The 24,821-nt window shown below is 41.0% G+C and overlaps 1 long non-coding RNA gene across 13 annotated transcripts in view; it reads right to left on the bottom strand.

Annotated features, from left to right (window-relative positions):
* Window positions 1-24,821, bottom strand: part of LOC149121928 (uncharacterized) — a 352,265-nt gene that overhangs the window by 152,348 nt on the left and 175,096 nt on the right. For 4 of the 13 annotated variants that reach the window (XR_016221595.1, XR_016221598.1, XR_016221601.1 and 1 more), the window contains one exon: window positions 6,391-7,118. The exons of the other annotated variants lie outside the window; for them this stretch is intronic. This is a non-coding gene — a long non-coding RNA (uncharacterized LOC149121928). Of the gene's footprint in view, window positions 1-6,390; window positions 7,119-24,821 lie in introns of those variants that run through there. 13 annotated transcript variants of the gene reach the window in all.

Raw genomic sequence — 24,821 nt, 5'->3', positions numbered from 1 at the left:
TTATTACCTTCTAACATCTACGTGACTTTAACTACTTGACAGCTACTGCCTTCTAACCATCTGCTTGACTTAGTTATTTACCTGATTACCTTAGTTATTTACCTGATTCTATTCATTACAAGTAATCTACAAAGGGCAGAAGTCTATGATACTTGCTCTCTATTGTATCACCTAGAAAAATTACCAGTTGTTGAAATAATGGTTGATTGAATAAATGGGATAAGTGTAAAATGGACAGAATAATGAAATTTTATACTGTGCCATAAAGTACATAAGCTATGTAGTTAGAATCATCCCAGGGGATCCCAATACAATCCCATCAAGGTGGCATGTACCAATGCCATCTCACTAGTCCAAGTGATCAATTTCAGTTCACAATTGATCACACTGATAGGTCTAAGAGTCAAAGGGATCACACAAACAAGACTAGTGTATGCTAATACTAGCTGATAGAATAAAAAAGGGAGAGAACGATCCAACATGGGAAGCGGGATACACAGTAGATTCATAGAATGACAGATGTCCTAAATAGCACTCTGGCCTCAGAATCAGCCCTTAAAGCATTCCGATCTGGCTGAAGAGCCCATGAGGGTATTTCAGGCATGGAAAGCCAAGACACCCTGGAAAAAAAAATACCTAAATGGAAGATCTCTGTGAGTGAGATCCCAGTGGAAAGAACAGGGCCATCAAAGAAGGAGGTACCTTTCTCTGAAGGGAGGAGAGAACTTCCACTTTGACTATGACCCTGTCGGAATAAGGTCGAAGTCAGCGAACTCAAAAGGCTTCCATAGCCTCGGCAACTGATGACTAGAGCCTAGGGAGATTACTGACGCCATAAACAAGAGTGTCAAATTGTTAAGTCAACAACAGGAGCCACTGTGTACTTACTCCTCATGTGAGATCTGTCCCTAATGTGTTGTCCAATGTGAAGTAATGCTATAACTAGTACTGAAACAGTATTTTACACTCTGTGTTTCTGTGTGGGTGCAAACTGATGAAATCTTTACTTAATATATACTGAATTGATCTTCTGTATATAAATATAATTGAAAATGAATCTTGATGTGAATGGAATGGGAGAGGGAGTGGGAGATGGGAGGGGTGTGAGTGGGAGGGAAATTATTGTGGGGGGGAGTCATTGCAATCCATTAACTGTACTTTGAAAATTTATGTTTACTAAATAAAAAAATAAATTTAAAAAAAAAGAAGTTAGACTAAGAGCAAGGAGCTATTCTTAGGCCACAGGAGGAACTTGTACCAAATCTTAAGATTTAACTAACAGTGAGACAGAATGATGCCATATTTTTAATTCAAATTTTTTAAAGATTTTTTATATTTATTTATTTATTTGAAAGTCAGAGTTACACAGAGGGGGGAGAGGCAAAGAGAGAGAGAGAGAGGTCTTCCGTCCAATGGTTCACTCCCCAGATGGCCACAACAGTCAGAGCTGCACTGATCCAAAGCCAGGAGCCAGGAGCTTCTTCCAGGTCTCCCACATGGGTGCAGGGCACCAAGGTCTTAGGCCATATTCTACTGATTTTCCAGGCCATAGCAGAGAGCTGGATTGGAAGAGGAACAGCTGGGACTAGAACCGGAGCCTATATGAGATGCCCGTGCTTCAGGCCAGGGCATTAACCTGCTGTGCCACAGTGCTGGCCCTAATTCAAAATTTTCAATTTCAAGATAGATGGATTAAATGTGCCCAATAAATTCACAAAGAGAAAAATGGTATAATTACTATAAAAGGGTACATAATTGTATAAATATAAAATGATTATAATAAAAAGTGAATATAGAAAGATATTATAATGATAAATTTACATGAGAATGTCAGCACATGCAAGTCCAGTAGGGCTTGTGAGAATATCACCCAGACTTTCGTTCCAGATGCCAAATATAAGAGAGCACCTAAAGAATCAGTAATAAAAAATAATATTTTAATTCAATGTTTTAACAAATAAAATTAATGAAAAATCACTAATGAACAAAATATCATGTTACATTTGAGGCATTTCTCTTTTATTTCCAGTCTTTACTTAGCTTCAAAATCAAGATTATCCTTCTCTTCACATTCACCTACTACTAGTGAAGGATACCTAACCCAGGAATCAGAATGCTTGAATTCAAGACTTGAGTTTGCACCTGTGGGTCCTTGTCTGAAGCTGTTAATCTCTCTGACCGTATTTTTTATTGATACCCTTGAACTATGAAGAAGCATGGTAAGAAATGCATCTCACTGGTACAGATTCAATGTCATACAGAGAAAAAGTGGGCAGATTCTGAAAACAAGCATGAATGTGAGCCTCAGGCATGCAACTTAGCAGCTGTGGAACCTAGAAAAATTTACCCAAATTTGTTGAAACTTAGATTCCACACCAACAAAAATTGTGTTTAATAATGTTCCTCCTATCTCATGGGTTGTTCTGAGGATTCCCACAGGATTGCTGGTGTAAAATATTAGGAAAATATAATGCTCCTAATAGAGATTAACCTTTTCATATCAAAATGAAACACAAAGGCATTTTAGGTAAACATAATAGACTATAGGCATATATGGACCACACAACAGACTATAAGTTCAGGGTGAATCTTCATTCAATTTAAGCAACAGAGGAGGTACAAAATTCACATAGGATTTGATTGAGATAATCCCAGAGATTCATTATCACATCTCATTAGGAAATGAGGATTATGACCTTGAATATATATCTGCATTATAAAACTAAGGATTGGGCTTTTTTTTTTTTTTCCGATCTGTAGAGAGCTTAACCCATCTTGTAAAAGTTAAAGAATGGAGATAGCTCAAGTCATTGTCCCCCAAAGAGATATTCTAAGAAGATGAAGGGAGAAAATGCCCTCTTTTTCATTTTTATTCATTCATATAAAAGCTTTCAGAAATGATAGGTATAAAAAATGATTCAGTAGGCACAGAAATATGGAGCATCATGGAACTTGCTTGTAACAATGCTAATTTAAAAGAATAGAGTTTTGTGATGGTGTTAACTATCATCAATAGTTTAAAATCTGTCTACTTTCAGCATAGAAGAACTTTACTAACAATATCAGTCACTGAGGACTGGATAAACACTGAGTAGCTACATAGTCAGAAAGGGGATAGATGTGTTCACAGAAAACATTGCACTGCTCTCACTGGGTGCAAACACCCACTGGCCTGCTAGAAGGACCAATGCTGGGGTCTCTACATAAGCCTGAAATCACCCAATGCCGAGCCTCAGAAAATTAAATTAACTGCCCTGAAAATTCCTGTAACCCCCAGGAGGCACTTCCGGTGTGCTCCCTGAACATCAAGTTGGCACTTTCTGATTCCTTCAGAGGCATGGGGTGCTAAGTGCTCATGAGTAGCACTTGGATTTAGAGGATGTCCCATGTCCAATTACCAGAGGCAGAGGAGGCCCTGGTAGGGAATTCTCTAAAGGAAAGGCAAGGGTTGGCTGCCCTGACTACAAAAACGATGATAAATATCTGACAGAGACACCCAGTTACATTAGGATCTGGTTTACCAGCAAAGCTATAATCACCAGGGAAAAGCTGAAAGGAAACAAAAATAGTACTACTAACACTTCACCCTGTAGTTTGAGTCATTTTTTAATATCTACCCATTGTTCTATATTTTTCATTATGTCATTAAAGCACATATAATTTTGGATCATTCTCCTGTTGAGTGAAACATCAAGCTTCTGATGTCAGTTGTTTATTTCTTTACAATCCAAATATACCATCTCTTTTGGCACCTTGAGTAGAACATATGGGGCATTTAGTAAAAAGAACAGAAAGAGAAAGAAAAAAAACTTTCTTCCTCTACATGCTTCTCTGTATCCATTTCTTCATTATTTTCTTCTCTTCATTATTATCATAATCACAACCATAATCAGTATCCTCTAAATCTGACACAGTTAGGTTTATACATCCATGTCTGTGATGATTTCTTACTAATTAGAAAAATAACAGGGCCCAGCACTATGCTGTAGTAGGATAAGCCTCTGCCTGCAGCACTGGTATCCTATATGGGCACTGGTTTGCATCTGGGTGCTCCTTTTCTGATCCAGCCCTCTGCTATGGCCTGGGAAAGCAGTGAAGGGTGGCCCAAGTGCTTGGGCCCTTATACCCATGTGGGAGACCCAGAAGAGCTCCTGGCTCCTGGCTCCTGGCTTTGGATCAGCTCAGCTCCAGCCATTGTGGCCATTTGGGGAGTGAACTAGCAGAGGAAGGCATCTGTCTCTCTATCTGTCCCTTTCTTTGCCTGTAACTCCACCTCTCAAATAAATAAATCAAAATTAAAAAAAAAAAACTCCTAAACTATAAAATAACAAGAATAAAACAGCAGTTGAAATTTTTTAAAAATCAGATAACCTTGATTTAAATCAATATATTTTATATACATAAAAAACAAAAGTAATCCGTAAATCAGAGCAAATACTCCCTACTTCAAAGTCAGGGTAATATTCATCAAAACTTAAAAAGTGAAAATTCATCTATTTTATTGATAAATAGTCTGCATTTTGAGAAGTATGTAGCGGGACCAACGCTGTGGCATAGTGGGTAAAGCCACCACCTACATGCAGTGCCAGCATCCCATATGGGCACCAGTTCAAGTCCCCGCTGCTCCACTTCCAATCCAGCTCTCTGCTATAGCCCCGGAAAGCAGTAGAAGATGACCGAAGTCCTTGGGCCCCTGCACCCACATGGGACACCCAGATGAAGCTCCTGGCTCCTGGTTTTAGATCAGCACAGCTCTGGCCATTGCAGCCATCTGGGGAGTGAACCAGCAGGTGGAAGCCTTCTTTCTCTCTCTCTCTCTCTGCCTCTGCCTCTTTGTAACTCTGCCTTTCAAATAAATAAAGCAAATCTTAAATTGAAAGAAGAGTGTGTAGCTAAGTATGTATGCTAAATAGCCAAGTAGATGAGTCAAAAAAAATTTAGTATGCGAGTTAACGAATTAGACAAAATAAGCTAGAAGAAATTTAGACAAATAAGTAAGCTAAACGAATTTAAGTAATATAACATAATTTAGATTAAATTAGACAAAATAAGTAAGGTAGATGAATGTAAGTAAGCTAGATGAAATTGCTGCAGGTCACTGTTTCAGTCTCTGGCTTTCCAACCTCACAAATAATAGAAATGATTATTACAAAATGCAAAGAGTCAGAAAGGATTACCCTGTAAGTGACTGGAGTTTTGGAAACTGAACTGAAACTAACCTTAATAAGAGGCAGAGACAATTCTTTCAGTCACTGTGTGCTGTCCATAAACATTTTAAATAGCATGCTCCTGCCACACAGTGTATCTTGATTGCTCATCCCCTTAATCCATAATTACCCATCACTGTGTGATACCCTTGATTGCACACAGTAATCCCCCAAACTCCCAGGGAAACTGCTGTTCAGATCCTGGGAGCCTCCTGCCAGATGAGCTGCCCAGCTGTTTGAAAACAAAGCTCAGCAGCAGAGAGCAAAGAGGGCAGACATCAATCAGTCCAACTGATGTGCTCCTCGCTAGCTCTGGGCAATCGCAATTTTGCTATTAAAGTCGCACTTGAAATGCTCCTGGGAAGATCAATGCTAAACTCAGTAGTAATTACTCTTGAATAAATAAATAATGGTCCTAATTTTTTACTTACACATGTACATTAAATATCCTCGAAGTGGGGTGGGAGGGTAGGAGTTGGCTGCTATATTTAAACACAGTCCCAATTAATACAAGAAAAGATTTCCCCTTAAGTCAAGAGAAACAAACAAACAAACAAAAAGAACAACTCAATATGGAGTAAAAAAAAAATATTTAAGTACGAAGACATGTTCAGATGCTGTACTAAACATTTAGAAAAACCTTTTCTCCCCTTGAGGCATGTAAAGTCTGAGATGTACAGGTTTAGAAAAAGAAAACAAGGCGGCCAGTGCCGTGGCTCAATAGGCTAATCCTCCGCCTGCAGCGCCGGCACACCAGGTTCTAGTCCCGGTTGGGGCGCCAGATTCTGTCCCGGTTGCCCCTCTTCCAGGCCAGCTCTCCGCTGTGGCCAGGGAGTGCAGTGGAGGATGGCCCAAGTACTTGGGCCCTGCACCCCATGGGAGACCAGGAGAAGCACCTGGCTCCTGGCTTCAGATCAGTGCGATGCGCCGGCCGCAGCAGCCATTGGGGGGGTGAACCAACGGCAAAGGAAGACCTTTCTCTCTGTTTCTCTCTCTCTCACTGTCCACTCTGCCTGTCAAAAAAAAAAAAAAAAAGAAAACAAGGCAAAGTGCCATACATTTTTTTAATAATTCAATGAACATGAGCATATTAAAAGCTTTGATAACTCATGAAATATAGTTAAAATCAATATTTCTCAAACAAGTAAACCCATTTTAAAACACCCAATAACTAAATATCATAGATTGTCTATACAACATCACTTATATCTGAAAAGCATACTTTCTCAGTTTGGTAAGTGTTTTCTTTCTCTAATCTCTTGTGAGACAGACAAGGGTCTGATCAGGTATACAATATGCACCCATGGGGAGATCTGAAATCACCACTGAGAGCCCAACTCACCACTAGTTTTATTGCATATAAAAGTAGTCTGTGTTTATTCGTCCATTCCAATTAGACCAAATAAGATATAAATTGGACTGTGACAAGTAAACAGTCCTACATTTGCCAGTTAAGAAAGCTCCAACAGAAAAGGGTGAATTTAACTAAGCATAGGAAAAACTAAAAATTAAACATCTGGCATCTTGGATGGTAGCAAGTAAAAAAAGATGAGATTTAGAGAGATTATGAAAATTGGCTACAACCAATCTGAGTTGTGTTTATTTCAATAGATGCTTTTCATTTAAATGACTTAGTGACTTTATAGTCACTAACATCTCTTTCCAGTTTCAGCTCTGCAAATAGTTCTTAAGAAGGAAAAAGAAATGGTCAAGAGACTAGAGGAGCTCTGAAATGCGTCTTAATATCCCATTTCTCCTTTCTAGATGCTCCCGGCACTCCCTCTCTCCTTTACACAATTCATCTTCTTGCAATACTGCACACGTAGGCAAGCCAGCATCCAGGAGCCATAAGAAGTTTCCATGCTTGTCTGGGGCTTAATGCTGTCCACCCCATGCCTCATGGCCTGTAAACTGCAAAACAGAAAAGAGGACTTTTTAATCTTCTAACTGCATTTTTCAAAGTTATTCCTTACTGTCATCATTAACTAATTAGCGGAAAAAGTTAATATCAGGGCAGAATCATCAGATAGACGTTGGACTGACTTGAAATTTCAGGGAACTACATGTTCAAACCATAGGAATCCTCCAGCTGTCTATGCAAGCCCTAAGTTTTTGTGGGAAAGAAAGATTTTAAACTCTTTGAATAGGAAATGTTTAATATACACTGAGGCAGCCTAACTCTTTTCCGAGGCTTAGAAGTTTCACTCTACACACAAACCTCTCTATACTCAAGGAAGTCAATGTCTCCCAGGCTTGTAGCACTGTCCTGAGGATGCTACAAGCAACTGGACTGGCAAGTTGGAACAGTAAAGCTCAGAATGTGCATGTGGAAGTTAATCTGTCCCCTGAATTCTTCCAGAGATATGTTGAAGTTCTGAATTTGTTAAATTTATTTTCCTTCTTCCATTACCTTACTTGGGGTCCCACCCACCTAGGTTTGAGTTCTGTAACTTATTGTTGACCACCATGAGCCTGAAGCCCATGAGAGCCTGGGGGACAACCAGTGGACACACACGAGAAGTGAACATACAAGAAACATAAGAATTGAGTCCTCACTACCAAAGTGGATAACTTTTCCATATGAAAGTCACCCTCTCGGAGCATCAACCAGACCAACTCACGTGTACTTTGACCACTAAACAAGAGACCCCCGCTATGCAGTGACGTGTACTTTGACCACTAAACAAGAGACCCCCGCTATGCAGTGGGAGAGCTGGGTTTGAAAACCAAGTGTGTCAGCCTGACATCAAATGTATGCTCTTTACTGAATCAAATCAGAATGAGTCTGTAGCTCACTCTAGAAATAGATGACTTGGAATTTTTTGACAGGCAGAGTTAGACAGTGAGAGAGAGAGACAGAGAGAAAGGTCTTCCTTCCATTGTTTCACTCCCAAATGGCCACTACGGCCTGTGCACTGCACCGATCCCAAGCCAGGAGCCAGGTGCTTCCTCCTGGTCTCCCATGTGGGTGCAGGGCCCAAGCTCTTGGGCCATCCTCCACTGCACTCCCAGGCCACAGCAGAGAGCCGGACTGTAAGAGGAGCCACCGGGACAGAATCCGGTGCCCCAACAGTGACTAGAACCCGGAGTGCTGGAGCCACAGGTGGAGGATTAGCCTAGCGAGCCGCAGTGCCGGCGATGACTTGGGTTTTTAACCCCCTAAATTTAAGCACAGAGACTCACTGCTATTGACCAACCCATGGTAAGAAACCACCTATCCACTAAAACACAATCTCTCTATTTTTTTTAGAATTAAAATACAAAGATGTTTGGATGCTGAAAGAAAGGATGCTAGAAAAGAGACAGGAATAAATAGCACAACTGAGATACCAAGGTGTAACATTTCCAGTAAAGAGAAGTACAGCCAATGACACGTTGAAAAACACACCAGGAAAAATTATTCTCTTGTTTTGAATCCTGGCAGATGACACAGTCCTAAGAGGGACTAGTTATTTTCTGGAAGGCACAGAAAACAGAAGTGCCCTGCTCAAAAGAAAGCCCAAATTCTTTACTGTATGAGACACCAAAGTCCCTCTGCAGCTAATCTGGGATGAGACCACGTTTTAAATCATGGAACACAGAGGCCATTTTCCTCTCTGAGCACTTTCTGGGGATGCTTAATTCTGTATCTCTGGATTAAAAAATAGCATCTGCTTCCAAAATGTCATCAGGGATTTGGATCTGCCACAGCTATCTAATTTAGCTGTCTCATGGGACACTGAGCTAGCAGTGTATTCTTTGCAACGTACTTTATTTCTCCTTACCTCTCCAGCACCAGCTTATTTCATCTTCACAACCCTTTTAACTATAATGCATCTATAAATTAAATTCTGTAATTTACCCTGAGTTCATTTTTTTAAAGACAATTTTATGGCTCAAACTTCACTTTTAAATTAAGGATTGTCCATGGAATTCAGTTTCACAGTTTTACTGTTGCCTTCTCTTCACTCCAAATCCCATGGACTTTAAAAGCACACTTTAAAGGTCTTCCTTCACATCAGAAAGACTTCTTCCCTCCCCTGGATTCCCTTAGTACTTCATTCATCATTGTACTGTGTCATTTATATTCTATCTCATTTTAGAGTTCCTTATTTGTATCTCAGCTCCACAATATTCTGCAAAGCCTTTGAAAATATTTGGATTTATATTCATCCTTTTGTCCTTCCTGTGTCTAGCCTGGAGTCTTATACATAAAACCATTTCAATTCATTCCTGCTAAATAGGAATTTGATTTTTAAAGCTCAATAATTTGTAACAACCAGGTAGCTAAACCTAAACAACTAAACCTAAACCTAAACAACACCTAAACAACTCCAAATCAGAGAAGAGTGACATGAATATTTAAAGAGCAATCTAACAATTGTGGAATCTTGAATGAATATTTAAACTCTAGACCTTGTTTCCTAACATCTGTAAAATGGAAATATTTCTGGGACATACTTCATTGAGTTTTTGTCAGAAATTGATTGGGTGATGCTCTTTATGCAGCTTAGTGTAAGTACCCAATAAGTGTTGCTATTATTTTTCAGTTTAAAAAGTAGCAAGACATATTACACACAAAAACCTCAGAGAATTTTTAAAGTTGCACCAAAATAAATATCTTTTAATTTCATTTTCTATGAGTTTTTTGAAGTTCACTTTCTCTCTTTCTCTCACACACTCATTTTATATATATATATATCCATGCAAATATATATATATACACTATACACTCATTAAATATATATATATATATATCCATGCAAATACATCAATAAAACAAAAATGGTGTCATAAAAAGATACATATCACATACATTTTATCAATCCCTGACTCAAAACTTTTACCAAATATTTTGAAGTTATCATCAAATGAAAACCAAAGCTAGATTTGGGTAATGAGTGACATTTTTCAAGATGACTACTGCAATAGGGGTAGCGTGTCAACCTAAGGATTTGAATGTGTCTGAAATGAAGCTGGAAAGGATTTTCTTTTATAGGAGGGTTCAGGAGAACCAGCATGAACATCGCAAATGTGGGGAACCCAGCAGACAGCATGATCCAGAAAGTTCATCATATGTTGGACTGATTTTTAGAATGGTCTGTCTGAGGCTGCAGGGGTGGGGAACATATTCTGTATCTTAGTGGTTAACCTCAGGGGCAAAGTTCACGGGCCTTTGGAGAGCAGAGAAGCACAGTTAAACCTGGTAATGGGTCAGTGGGTGAGTGGGATGGGATGAGCAGCAAGTGAGCACTTAGTCATTACACATCACTTAAAAAGTTCCATTAGCGGAAGCAAGTCACATGAAAAACCAACTTCAAAACAGGGAGGGAAGTGCAATCCCGACATGCGCCAGGTAGAGAAGAACATAATCCCCGTGGACAGCCAGAGTTCCCACCACAGCGGCTCAGCCTTTGCCTTCCTCTTCACGGAGGAAGCACTTCTGCTGAAGGGCTGCTTCTACCAGCGAAACCTCACTGCACACCAGGAAGTTCCAAAATACTACTCACGCAGCAACTTGACCAAGGTATTTTCCAGCTGAATATTAAAAAAAGAATCAGGGGCCTGCACTTTGGTGTAGCAGGTAAAGCTGCCTCCTGCAGTGCCAGAATCCTATATGGGCGCCATTTCGAGTCCCAGCTGCTGCACTTCCAATCCAGCTCTCTCCTATGGCCTGAGAGAGCTGTAGAAGACGGCCCAAGTCCTTGGGCCCCTGGGCCTGCATGTGAGACCCAGAAGATGCTCCTGGCTCCTGGCTTCGGATCAGACTTCTGATCAGCGCAGCTCTGGCCATTGTGGCCATCTGGGGAGTGAACCAGTATTTAGAGGACTGACCTCCCTCCCTCCCTCCCTCTTTCTTTCTTTATCTCTCTCTCTCTCTCTCTCTCTGCCTCTGTATCTGCCTCTCCCTCTCTCTTTCCCTCTCTGTAACTCTGCCTTTCAAATAAATAAATCTTTTACAAATATCATGTATTTTATCAACTTGTATTAAGGAATTGGGAAAAAAAGATTGAAAAATTTATAATTATGTATGTTTCATATATAAATGTTTAACTTCAAAAATCATTGTAACCTACCAATATTAGTAACTAAATGAGACAATAACTTACTTAAACTGCAGGTATCCTATATAGACTATCACACTCAATAAGCACTTTGCTGTATGAATTGATGTGAATAGTCCTTTAGCATTTCACAGGCCTTATGGATCCTCTACCTCCACTCTAGCTGATGGACAAAAAGTTTTATATTGAAAATATATTCAGGTCTTGCAATCTCTGTCTGAAGCACATGGGAAAGCAGAGAGCGGAGGATGTGCTTACCTGAAGTGGTTGGTGCGAGAATGAAATGATGGGGATGTGCTTTGCCAATGTTAGAAGTAAATAGCCAAGCCAGCGCCATGGCTCAATAGGATAATCCTCCGCCTGCGGCGCCAGCACACCGGGTTCTAGTCCCAGTCAGGGCGCCAGATTCTGTCCCGGTTGCCCCTCTTCCAGGCCAGCTCTCTGCTATGGCCCGGGAGTGCAGTGGAGGATGGCCCAAGTGCTTGGGCCCTACACCCACATGGGAGACCAGGAGAAGCACCTGGCTCCTGGCTTGGGAACAGCGCAATGCACCAGCCGCAGGGTGCCGGCCACGACGGCCATTGGAGGGTGAACCAACGGCAAAGGAAGACCTTTCTCCCTGTCTCTCAGTCTCACTGTCCACTCTGCCTGTCAAAAAAAAAAAAATAAGTAAATAACCAGAGATATTACTTATACATCACATTGCGTTGCTTAATGATGGTTTGACTCTGTGCCAAGGGCATTTTATATCCTCATTCCACTTAGTCATTTATAAAAACTAATAAGATTATTTCCATGATATAGATTAGGAACCTGAGCCTTAAAAAACAGTCACTTACACTACTTTAGTTGATCAAAAGTAGAGCCAAGATTCATCCAGCATCCTCTGGTACTAAAGCCAACAACCACTGATTAATTCCCTGTTTCCTTTCCTCTGATTCATACATCAAGGATATTTTAAAAGTCCTCGAAAATATTTCTTAATTTCAAAAAGAACCCAAAAAACCCAATACCCCCATCCATCTCAGTCTACACTAACCAATCATTCACTGACAACCTGTAAGTAATGGATCCCCTGCCTTGGTGAGAGAGAGGCATCTGGAACAAAGAGAGGAGCATGTATGTTAAGCAAAAAGTACAAATTTATACTTCTACTTATATGATTGTAATTACACTCCCCTCACCATCTTCTCCAGAGCTGTTAAAACCCCACATTCTCAGGGGTGCAGGGCTGAGGAATAAATTTATTATCGTGAGCCACTGATAAAATACTTCCTCCAAACTTCAGGGCAGAAATACATACGAGGGTACTTCAAGAAATTCAAAGAAAATGAAATTAAAAAACAATTTGTTTTGGTGCAAAAAACATTTTTAAATCTATGAACAGTTTTTCATATTAGTCATATCTTGTAAACTTTTTGATGATCCCTCTTATGTCCCTATTAAAAATTGAAGTATGAGGTCATCCTTCCCTGGAGAGAGTGAAAGGAAAGATCTTGCTCTATTACTAACAAATGCCTATATGATCTCAAGGAAATTGTACTTTGTGATTGCAAGCTAAATTCCTTGGAATGAGATAATTTCCTTTTTATTCTAAGATATCTGTGCACATTTGTATATGTACACATATATACCCCCCCCCACACACACACACACTCATTTGAATGGAAAGGAGTCAGCCTTTACAGTATAGTGGGCTTTGCATATATTTACCTAAGAAACTGAATTTAGGGGCTGGCATTGTGGTACAGCAGGTAAAGCTGCAGCCTGATGCACTGGCATCACATACGGTGCCAGTTCAAGACCCAACTGCTCCAATTCTGATCCAGCTCCCTGCTAATGTGCCTGAGAAAGCAGTGGAAGATGGCCCACGTAATTGTGCTCCTGCATAAATCTTTTTAAAAAAGAAGAAGAAGAAAGAAACTGATTTTAAATTCCGTAATACTTTGAGCAAATTATCTCTTCACTTAGCTGAAGTTCTAGTATCAATAAAATAGAAGATAAAAATTCCTTCCAATGGGGTGGTTATGTAGATTGAATTCAATATAATAATGTATTAAAAACATTTAGTTCAATGTTTTTGGATATTGGGGACTCAGAAAATGTTTTGTAAAGATTGTAATTTTCTAGAACCCAGGCTTGCAAATATACTTAATTGGCACAAATTAATTGGCTTAGTAGGATTTTCCAAATACAGCAATGGCAGCACACAAACACTTGGCATCAATGATTCCTTTCTACCTTCTTCCATAATCCAAATCACTACTCGGCCAGCTTTTGGTTTAAAAAGCAGGTATGGGAGCCAACGCTGTGGCACAGCTGGTTAACGCCCTGGGCTGAAGTGCCGGCATCCCAAATGGGCACCAGTTCTAGTCCCGGCTGCTCCACTTCCGATCCAGCTCTCTACTATGGCCTGGGATAGCAGTGGAGGATGGCCCAGCTCCTTGGGCCCCTGCACCCACATGGGAGACCCGGAGGAATCTCCTGGCTCCTGGCTTCGGATTGCCACAGCTCTGGCTGTTACAGCCATCTGGGGAGTGAACCAGTTGATGGAAGACCTCTCTCTCTGTCTATACCTCTCTGTAACTCTGTCTTTCAAGTAAATAAAAAATAAATAAGTAAAATAAAATAAAAAGCAGGTAAGATACTGAGAACTCCCATCTCCATTCTGTGTCTTCACTTATCTCTTTAGGGGTCCCTTTCAAGATAAGCTCCCTGGGCTCCACCTCCCCATGGCAATACCCCATTCTCCAAGTTCAGGAAGTACTACAGAGACTGGTTATTCATGTGATTAGATGAGTTAATGCTGTTCTCACAAGGTGGTGCTGGGCCAGCTCCACAAATCTTAGAACTCCACAAGAATGTAAAATTACAGGCTCCATCCAAGCCTCGGAAATTCTGAATAGGACCTGGCCCTCCAAGTGATTCTACTTCTTGCTTAAGTTTGAAAACCACAGTTGTAGAGGGGGGAAAAAATCCTTATCAAACTTACTCATCAAGAAGTGTGGATGACAGGGTGACATTCGCTTATTAGCCATTTACTCCTCAAAAAGGAAGCTTCAAATAAGAATATTCATTCTCCACTTCAGACTAGACTGTTGCTATCTTTTTTAAAAGGATTTATTTAGAAAGGCAGAGTTACAGAAAGAGAGAGAGAGAAGGAGAGATTTTTCCATCCACTGGTTCACTCTAAATGACCACAACCACCAGTGCTGGGTCAGGCCAAAGGCAGAAAGCCAGGATCCTAGAAGGCACATTGCAGGGAGTTGGACTAGAAGTGGAATACCCAAGACTCTAAAAACAAGCAACCATATGGGATGCCCACTGCACCACAATGCTGACCCCGTTACCATTTCTCTATAGAGACTCTGTGGGCAGACAATCTCCACCCAAGAGTAGAAAAGTGACCAGAGCAGCCACAATGAGACATAGCTGCAGCGGCCTGGAACTCTGGATTTCAGCCAGACTCAGCAGAGGAATAAAAGGACTAAGTAGCTAGGCTAACTGCTGCACAGTCATATCCAAAATCTAATCAGGGTCCATCAGGGAACAAGGTTTGAATGTAACTCTAAATCAGTAACCCTTCCTAATTTTGATCCTGGCTTAGTTTGCATGGGTTCTGATTACAGTAACTGGGTTGGTTTCCCTCACTTTTGAAATTGAGGCTGAAACAGGAGAGAGAATAAGAGATAAATGGCCAAAAAAAAATCAGATTACAGATAGCAGTTTACCACAGCTTCTAGGAAATCATGACGGGAATTAAATGTAAATGCACATGCAGTACCTGAAGCCCAGATGTGATTTGTGCATCTTTGTTTCAAGTGCATTTGATATTTTTATTATGCTCTCCATTGTTGAAATTTTCTAGTGAATTGAGATGGTGCAGCTAAAGAAATGTGCTTGAAGTCAAGAATAATAAAGAAGAGACACTGAGCGTACCCATTTGGAGGCAAGTGACCAAGCATCATTTATTTCACAAAGCTCGAAGTGGGGAACTATGGAGAGCCTGGTCACTTACAGTGAGTGAGAAAGGCGTTATGCGAGGAAGTCTGACCTTGACCTTTCGTGACCTTGGACAAGTCAAAGTCTCTGTCTGCAGTTCAATGAAGGTGCCTTTCTGCAAACTAATGCTGGCAGGATTTGACTGCGCTGATCGCCCTGCGAAACACTCTTCTCGCCATGCCCACTTCAGTCCAGTTTCACCTCATGTACCTCATTAGATATTCACTGGCCTCTTTGGTAGAGCTGACAGCAAAGTCATTTAATAGTTAGGAGGTACACATCTTTTAAAAGGCTTCCTTTGCTATAAAATATTGTAACTCTTTGTCTCCCAGTTTGTAATCCTTATCAGACTGCTGGGAAGAGTAAGCACAGAGGGTTTTTATTCAGGCTTAGTAGGACTAAGGGAAATCATATCTACTGCATCTCCTCAGAAGTAGAAGACCTCCTAAGAATACCTCATATAAAAGGAATTGCAAGTTTAGAGATGAGTATAAAGTACAATTCCTGTCCTTGGAGAGTGCATTTGCTTGACTGAGCAGTTTGGGGGCACTTCTCAATATCTAATATGGTACACGGAGGACTCCAGTCCAGAAGCCACTGTCCAATACAGTATACACCAACTATATGATGCTATTTAATTTGAATTTAAGTTAATTGAAATGAAATAAAACCAAGATTTGATTTCCTCAGCTGGATATTTCAATTGCTTAATGATTATGTGTGACTGGGGAACCACCATATTGGACAGTACAGGTAATCAATATATCCAGTATCAAAGAAAGTTCTGTTGGAAATGATTATTTAAAACTATTAGTTACTTGATTCATGAAACTCAGAAAAAGTAGCAATAAAGAAATGACCCTTAAAAGATTTCCACGGGGCCGAGGCTGTGGCATAGTGGGTAAAGCCTGCAGTACTGGCATCCCATATGGGCGCCGGTTTGAGTCCCAGCTGCTCTACTTCCAATCAAGTTCTCTGCTGTGGCCTGGGAAAGCAGTAGAGGATGGATCAAGTCCTTGGGCTCCTGCACCTGCGTGGGAGACCTGGGAGAAGCTCCTGGGACAGGCACAGCTCTAGCTGTTGTGGCCAATTGGAGAATGAACCGGTGAATGGAAGACCTCTTTCTCTCTGCCTGTCCTTCTCTCTCTCTGTAACTCTTTCAAATAAATAAATATTTTAAAAAAAGATTTCCATGGTCAATCCTAATATTCTGACTCCATGGTGGCCACTGATCACAGGAGAGAGAGTCTGTTGGGGAGGCACTCTCATCATAAATCAGGTCAATGTGGCCAATTACAGGAGAATCAGGTGCTCTTATATCAAGATAAGCTATTACTATACATGTTTAAATCATTAAAAATAATAAAAGATAGCTAAAATGTTTCTCAAAAATTTGAATTCACTTCTGCTTGCCACCCCCCACACAAGGAAAACTTATTGTTTGGTAACAATACACAGGTGGGAAGCAAGTATACCATTAGTGCTTTTTCTGACTTTTTTATTTTTGTCTGATTTCTAGAGCATTTGGCATAAGCTGGATAAGCAAGGGCAGTACTTGGAATTCTGCTAATTCCTGACCTTTTAAGTCTGGCTGTCTTTAAAACCCAAAGGCATAGATAGAAAACTACTGGGCCTCAGTTCATAGCTATACAATTTGCAGTTGTCATATAATACTTACAGCAGTATTATAAAATATATATTATTTACCCCTTTTATGGATGCTGAAACTTAGGCATGGAAAAAAAATGTTACTTGATGTGCACTTGATTGATAATAAAATGTTTGCAGAACATGAAGTTAAGGCAAAAGCGTGATTGAGTTCTTCCTTTTTTTTCCCAGCCAGACTGTACATAGCTGTATTACAGACTTTTTCCATAAACAATCATGGTATTTCAGGCAGGACATGGGCAGACAATTGTTAACAGTATATAACACCTTTCAATTCCTTTCTGCAATGGACTACCAAAGTCAGAAAACCACTGTAAGACCAAATGAAATCGTCATTGGATGCTCTGAAAAGAAAAGTCCGAAGTAAGAGTTGGTATTTCCCATTTAGCATCTTGTTTAAAATCTTTTCACAAGCCAATCCTGACTTTCAGAAAAAGAAATTGAAATGGCAGAATTATCAATCTGCAGAACCACAATCTAGAAAAGGACCCTTGCATTTTTGCCTAACACCATCTCAATGTTGTCACCACGCCATCCAGATTGCTTATCATGCTGGCAACAAATTTTGGGGAGTCAGTTCACAACATAGACTGAGTAAAGTCTATGCTGAAGGCAAACCGAGAGGTGGAAAAGAGGAGAAAAAATCAAATTTGGTTTTTCCACACCACAATGTTTTGTGCCACAGGGGCTGTGTGTCAAAGGTGGGGAATGTCTCCTGGGAGCCAAGAGGAGGTCTCTCAAAATAGAAGGGAAAGATGTTTTCCCCCCACATCAACCCAGCTCCAGAGACATTCAGTTAATGACATCTACCCCTTCCCCAAAAACAACAATGAAGTGTTCTGTGTGCCAACAACATAGCTTTAAAATAAAGTAAAACACAATTCTGCATTTCTGTAACACTTCATAAAAAATAGTATCTCAAACTACACAGTCACCAGAGGTACACAGTTATCAAAAGTGCCCACTTCCCCTGGCATCTCCAGCACCTCCGGCTTCCTGTGCCTGGTCTGTAGTGGCATCCCCATTTTCTGCAGGTTTATTCTCATCCTTTTTTGCAGCAGCCTTTTTAGGCATGGGTTCTGGTTTTGGAGCAGCTGGTTTAGCAGACCTCACAGATATTCTCTGTGGTCCATCTTTTACCATGGCCTTATCTCTTTTAGCATCCCTTTCAGCCTATCTCTTGGCAGGTGGGACATCTGTGCTGGGTACACGATTGCAGTGCCACGCCTTAGGTTGGTCCAGGGGTCATTCTCACTCCTTCTGCACTGAGTCCTTCTACACTGAAATATTATCTAATAAGACAATCTAACGGGCCGGCGCCACGGCTCAATAGGCTAATCCTCCGCCTGCGGCGCCGGCATACCGGGTTCTAGTCCCGGTCGGGGTGCCAGATTCTGTCCCATTTGCCCCTCTTCCAGGCCAGCTCTCTGCTGTGGCCAGGGAGTGCAGTGGAGGATGGCCCAAGTGCTTGGGCCCTGCACTCACATGGGAGACCAGGAGAAGCACCTGGCTCCTGCCTTCAGATCAGCACAGTACGCTGGCTGCAGCACACCAGCCGCAGCAGCCATTGGAGGGTGAACCAATGGCAAAGGAAGACCTTTCTCTCTGTCTCTCTCTCTCACTGTCCACTCTGCCTGTCAAAAAAAAAAAAAGATTGTCTAACATATTTAATTCTCTACTAAATGTCTTTATTTAATTTGCTATTTTCTGTTGATCAACGCTCAAACACTAAATTACCTGCTTATTCATAGCAGTTTGGTAAGAATAATTGACTTTTGGCCAATAGGAAAGAGAACCCCAAATGTAATGGTTTTATTACTCTGCAGAAAACTAGCCTGCTTTGTGTCTAACTTGCTAAGTTACTTTAGCACACCCTTCCTGACAGACTATGTAACTCTGATTCAAATATTTTTTGAAACAGCCTGATCATCTTGTATTTAACTCATTAATGAGTTCAGTCACTTCTGACACAAACTATTTGTATGACAGGTATGTTTTAACTTACTGAAACTACACGGAGGGCCGGCGCCGCGGCTCACTTGGCTAATCCTCCGCCTTGCGGCGCCAGCACCCCGGGGTTCTAGTCCTGGTCGGGGCACCAGATTCTGTCCCAGTTGTCCCTCTTCCATGCCAGCTCTCTGCTGTGGCCAGGGAGTGCAGTGGAGGATGACCCAAGTACTTGGGCCCTGCACCCCATGGGAGACCAGGATAAGTACCTGGCTCCTGCCTTCGGATCAGCGCGGTGCGCCGGCCGCGGCAGCCATTGGAGGGTGAACCAACAGCAAAGGAAGATCTTTCTCTCTGTCTCTCTCTCTCTCTCACTGTCCACTCTGCCTCTCAAAAAAAAAAAAAGACAAAGAAAGAAACTAACTACACGGAGAAACAGTTGACACATGAAATCCTAGATTTGATTTTTTGCTGTTCTCACATAAAAATTTGTGTTATTTTCTTCTTTCAGAGAGTGTAAATTTTGGGGGATTTGTTGATTCGAATCAGTTCACGATATGTTAAGACTAATGGGATGGGGGAAGAATTTGGTGCAGTTGTAAAGCTGCCACTTGGGACTCCCAAATCCCATACTGGGGTGCTGGGTTCAAGTCTTGGCTCCACACTCCATTCAAACTGTGCCCTTTTAGAAAGCAGGTGATGGCTCAAAATGGTTGAGTCCCCGCCACCCAGGAAACATGGAGCTCTGGGCTCCTGGCTTCAGTCTGCACCAGGGAACCAGCAAATGGAACATCTCATCATCCCCTCCCCTCCCCTCCCCTCTCTTTACTTCCCTCTCCTTCCCTTCTCTTCTCTCTCTTCTCCTCTCTTCTCTTTCTCTCCTCCAAACCCACTGGCTCTCTCTTATGCTCCCTCTCACTCTCTACTTCTGCCTTTCAAACAAATAATTAATTTTTTTCTTTTTTTTAAACTTTATTTAATGAATATAAATTTCCAAAGTACGATTTATGGATTACAATGGCTTCCCCCCCATACCGTCCCTCCCACCCACAACCCTCCCCTTTCCCACTCCCTCTCCCCTTCCATTCACATCAAGATTCATTTTCAATTATCTTAATATACAGAAGATCAGCTTAGTATACATTAAGTAAGGATTTCAACAGTTTGCTCCCACACAGAAACATAAAGTGAAAAATAATAGATGATTTTTTTTTAAATGATGATGAAATCAGATCAGACCTATTGTCATGTTTAATCCCAGTGAGAGTCAAGTTGGGAGTTGATAATTTCTTTTTTTTTTTTTTTTTTTTTTTTTTTTTACAGAGGATCAGTTTAGTATGCATTAAGTAAAGATTTCAACAGTTTGCACCCCCATAGAAACACAAAGTGAAATATACTGTTTGAGTACTCGTTATAGCATTAAATCTCAATGCACAGCACATTAAGGACAGAGATCCTACATGAGGAGTAAGTGCACAGTGACTCCTGTTGTTGACTTTACCAATTGACACTCCTGTCTATGGCATCAGTAATCTCCCTATGCTCCAGTCATGAGTTTCCAAGGCTATGGAAGCCCTCTGAGTTCTCCGATTCTTATCTTGTTTAGACAAGCTCATAGTCAAAGTGGAGGTTCTCTCCTCCCTTCAGAGAAAGGTACCTCCTTCTTTGATGGCCTGTTCTTTCCACTGGGATCTCACTCGCAGAGATCTTTTGCCAGAGTGTCTTGGCTTTCCATGCCTGAAATACTCTCATGGGCTTTTCAGCCAGATCCGAATGCCTTTAGGGCTGATTCTGAGGCCAGAGTGCTATTTAGGACATCTGCCATTCTATGAGTCTGCTGAGTATCTCACTTCCCATGTTGGATCACTCTCCCCTTTATTTATTCTATCGGTTAGTGTTAGCATGTACTAGACATGTTTATGTGCTCCCTTTGACTCTTAGTCCTTTCATTATGATCAATTGTGAACTGAAATTGATCACTTGGAATAGTGAGATGGCATTGGTACATGCCACCTTGATGGGATTCAATTGGAATCCCCTGGTATGTTTCTAACTCTACCATTTGGGGCAAGTCAGCTTGAGCATGGCCCAAATTATACATCGCTTCCCTCTCTTATTCCCACTCTTATGTTTAACAGGGATCACATTTCAGTTAATTTTCAACACTTAAGAATAACTGTGTATTAATTACAGAATTAAACCAGTCATATTAAGTAGAACAGACAAAAAAACTACTAAGAGGGATAATGTATTAAGTTGTTCATTAACAGTCAGGGCTATGCTGATCAAGTCACCGTTTCCCATAGTGTCCATTTCACTTCAACAGGTTTCCTTTTTGGTGTTCAGTCAGTTGTCACCGATCAGGGAGAACATATGGTATTTGTCCCTTTGGGACTGGCTTATTTCACTCAGCATGATGTGTTCCAGATTCCTCCATTTTGTTGCAAATGACTGGATTTCGTTGTTTCTTACTGCGGTATAGTATTCTAAAGAGTACATATCCCATAATTTCTTTATCCAGTCTACTGTTGATGGGCATTTAGGTTGGTTCCAGGTCTTAGCTATTGTGAATTGAGCTGCAATAAACATTAGGGTGCAGACCTCTTTTTTGTTTGCCAATTTAAATTCCTTTGGGTAAATTCCAAGGAGTGGGATGGCTGGGTCGAACGGTAGGGTTATCTTCAGGTTTCTGAGGAATCTCCAGACTGACTTCCATAGTGGTTTGACCAGTTTGCATTCCCACCAACAGTGGGTTAGTGTCCCTTTTTCCCCACATCCTCGCCAGCATCTGTTGTTGGTAGATTTCTGCATGTGAGCCATTCTAACCGGGGTGAGGTGAAACCTCATTGTGGTTTTGATTTGCATTTCCCTGATTGCTAATGACCTTGAACATTTTTTCATGTGCCTGTTGGCCATTTGGATTTCCTCTTTTGAAAAATGTCTATTGAGGTCCTTGGCCCATCTCTTAAGTGGGTTGTTGGTTTTGTTTTTGTGGAGTTTCTTGATCTCTTTGTAGATTCTGGTTATTAACCCTTTATCTGTTGCATAGTTTGCAAACATTTTTTCCCATTCTGTCGGTTGTCTCTTCACTCTCCTGACTGTTTCTTTTGCAGTACAGAAACTTCTCAATTTGATGCAATCCCAATAGTTAATTTTGGCTTTGACTGCCTGTGCCTCCCGGGTCTTTTCCAGAAACTCTTTGCCTGTGCCAATATCTTGAAGGGTTTCTCCAATGTTCTCTAGTAACTTGATGGTGTCAGGACGTAGATTTAGGTCTTTAATCCATGTTGAGTGGATTTTTGTGTAAGGTGTAAGGTAGGGGTCTTGCTTCATGCTTCTGCACGTGGAAATCCAGTTTTCCCAGCACCATTTATTGAATAGACTGTCCTTGCTCCAGGAATTAGTTTTAGATCCTTGATCAAATATAAGTTGGCTGTAGATGTTTGGGTTGATTTCTGGTGTTTCAATTCTGTTCCATTGGTCTATCCATCTGTTTCTGTACCAGTACCATGCTGTTTTGATTACAACTGCCCTGTAGTATGTCCTGAAATCTGGTATTGTGATGCCTCCGGCTTTGTTTTTGTTGTACAAGATTGCTTTAGCTATTCGAGGTCTCTTGTGCCTCCATATAAATTTCAGCACCATTTTTTCCAGATCTGAGAAGAAGGTTTTTGGTATCTTGATTGGGATTGCATTGAATTTATAAATTGCTTTTGGGAGAATGGACATTTTGATGATATTGATTCTTCCAATCCATGAGCATGGAAGATTTTTCCATTTCTTGGTATCCTCTTCTATTTCTTTCTTTAAGGTTTTGTAATTTTCTTCATAGAGATCTTTAACGTCCTTGGTTAAGTTTATTCCAAGGTATTTGATTGTTTTTGTAGCTATTGTGAATGGGATTGATCTTAGAAGTTCTTCCTTAGCCATGGCATTGTCTGTGTATACAAAGGCTGTTGATTTTTGTGCATTGATTTTATACCCTGCTACTTTGCCAAACTCTTCTATGAGTTCCAATAGTCTCTTAGTAGAGTTCTTTGGGTCCCCTAAATACAGAATCATGTCATCTGCAAAGAGGGATAGTTTGAGTTCTTCCTTCCCAATTTGTATCCCTTTAATTTCTTTTTCTTGCCTAATAGCTCTGGCTAGAACCTCCAGAACTATATTGAATAGCAGTGGTGAGAGTGGGCATCCCTGTCTGGTTCCAGATCTCAGTGGAAATGCTTCCAACTTTTCCCCATTCAATAGGATGTTGGCTGTGGGTTTTTCATAGATTGCTTTGATTGTATTGAGGAATGTTCCTTCCAAACCCAGTTTGCTTAGAGTTTTCATCATGAACGGGTGTTGTATTTTATCAAATGCTTTCTCGGCATCTATTGAGATAATCATATGGTTTTTCTTCTGCAGTCTGTTAATGTGGTGTATCACATTGATTGTCTTGCGCACATTAAACCATCCCTGCATACCAGGGATAAATCCCACTTGGTCTGGGTGGATGATCTTTCTGATGTGTTGTTGCATTCGATTGGCGAGAATTTTATTGAGGATTTTTGCATCTATGTTCATCAGGGATATTGGTCTGTAATTCTCTTTCAGTGCTGCATCTTTTTCCGGCTTAGGAATTAAGGTGATGCTGGCTTCATAGAAAGAATTTGGGAGGATTCCCTCTTCTTGGATTGTTCTGAATAGTTTGAGAAGAATTGGAGTTAGTTCTTCTTTAAATGTCTGGTAGAATTCAGCAGTGAATCCATCTGGTCCTGGGCTTTTCTTTGTTGGGAGGGCCTTTATTACTGTTTCAATTTCTGTCTCAGTTATGGGTCTGTTTAGGTTTTCGATGTCTTCCTGGTTCAATTTAGGTAGGTTGCATGTGTCCAGGAATCTATCCATTTCTGATAGGTTTCCCTGTTTGTTGGCATACAAGTCCTTGTAGTAATTTCTGATGATTCTTTTTATTTCTGTGGTGTCTGTTGTTACATTTCCTTTCTCATCTCTGATTTTATTGATTTGGGTCTTTTCTCTTCTTTTTTTAGTTAGTTGGGCCAATGGGGTGTCAATTTTGTTTATTTTTTCAAAAAACCAGCTCCTCGTTTGGCTGATTTTTTGGAATGTTTTTCTTGATTCAATCCTGTTGATTTCTTCTCTGATTTTAATTATTTCTCTTCTCCTACCAGATTTGGGTCTGGTTTGCTGTAGGTTTTCTAGATCCTTGAGGTGAATTGAAAGCTCATCTATTTGGTGCCTTTCCAATTTCTTGATGTAGGCACCTATTGATATAAACTTTCCTCTTAACACTGCTTTTGCTGCATCCCATAAGTGTTGGTATGTTGTGCTGTTATCCTCATTTACTATTAATTTTTAAAAAAAGACTGCTCTGGGGGCTGGCGTTTTGGTACAGTAGTTTAAGCCATTGCCTTTTTTTTTTTTTTTTTTTTTTTTTTTTGACAGGCAGAGTGGACAGTGAGAGAGAGAGAAACAGAGAGAAAGGTCTTCCTTTGCCGTTGGTTCACCCTCCAATGGCCGCACCGCGCTGATCCGAAGGCAGGAGCCACGTGCTTCTCCTGGTCTCCCTTGGGGTGCAGGGCCCAAGTACTTGGGCCATCCTCCACTGCACTCCCTGGCCACAGCAGAGAGCTGGCCTGGAAGAGGGGCAACCGGGACAGAATCCGGTGCCCGACCGGGACTAGAACCCGGTGTGCCGGCGCCGCAAGGCGGAGGATTAGCCTAGTGAGCCGCAGCACCGGCCTAAGCCACTGCCTTTAACAGCGGCATCCCCACATTAATTCAGAAACAGAAATGTTCAAGACACATAATTTTGTCAGGTGACAGAGATTCATGCCTGTCAGGCAGCATGAGAAGGGAATACAGTTCAGCTTTGAAATGCATTCTTTAGTGAAGGTTATATTCAGTTGTCCACTGAGACAACTTTTTCCCGTGTGCTATATTCACAATACTC

This window comes from Oryctolagus cuniculus, chromosome 15 (genome assembly GCF_051225735.1).
Source record: "Oryctolagus cuniculus isolate XC-2025 breed Fujian yellow rabbit chromosome 15, ASM5122573v1, whole genome shotgun sequence".
Taxonomy (NCBI): Eukaryota; Metazoa; Chordata; class Mammalia; order Lagomorpha; family Leporidae; genus Oryctolagus; species Oryctolagus cuniculus.
This window is presented reverse-complemented; position numbering and strand designations above follow the sequence as displayed.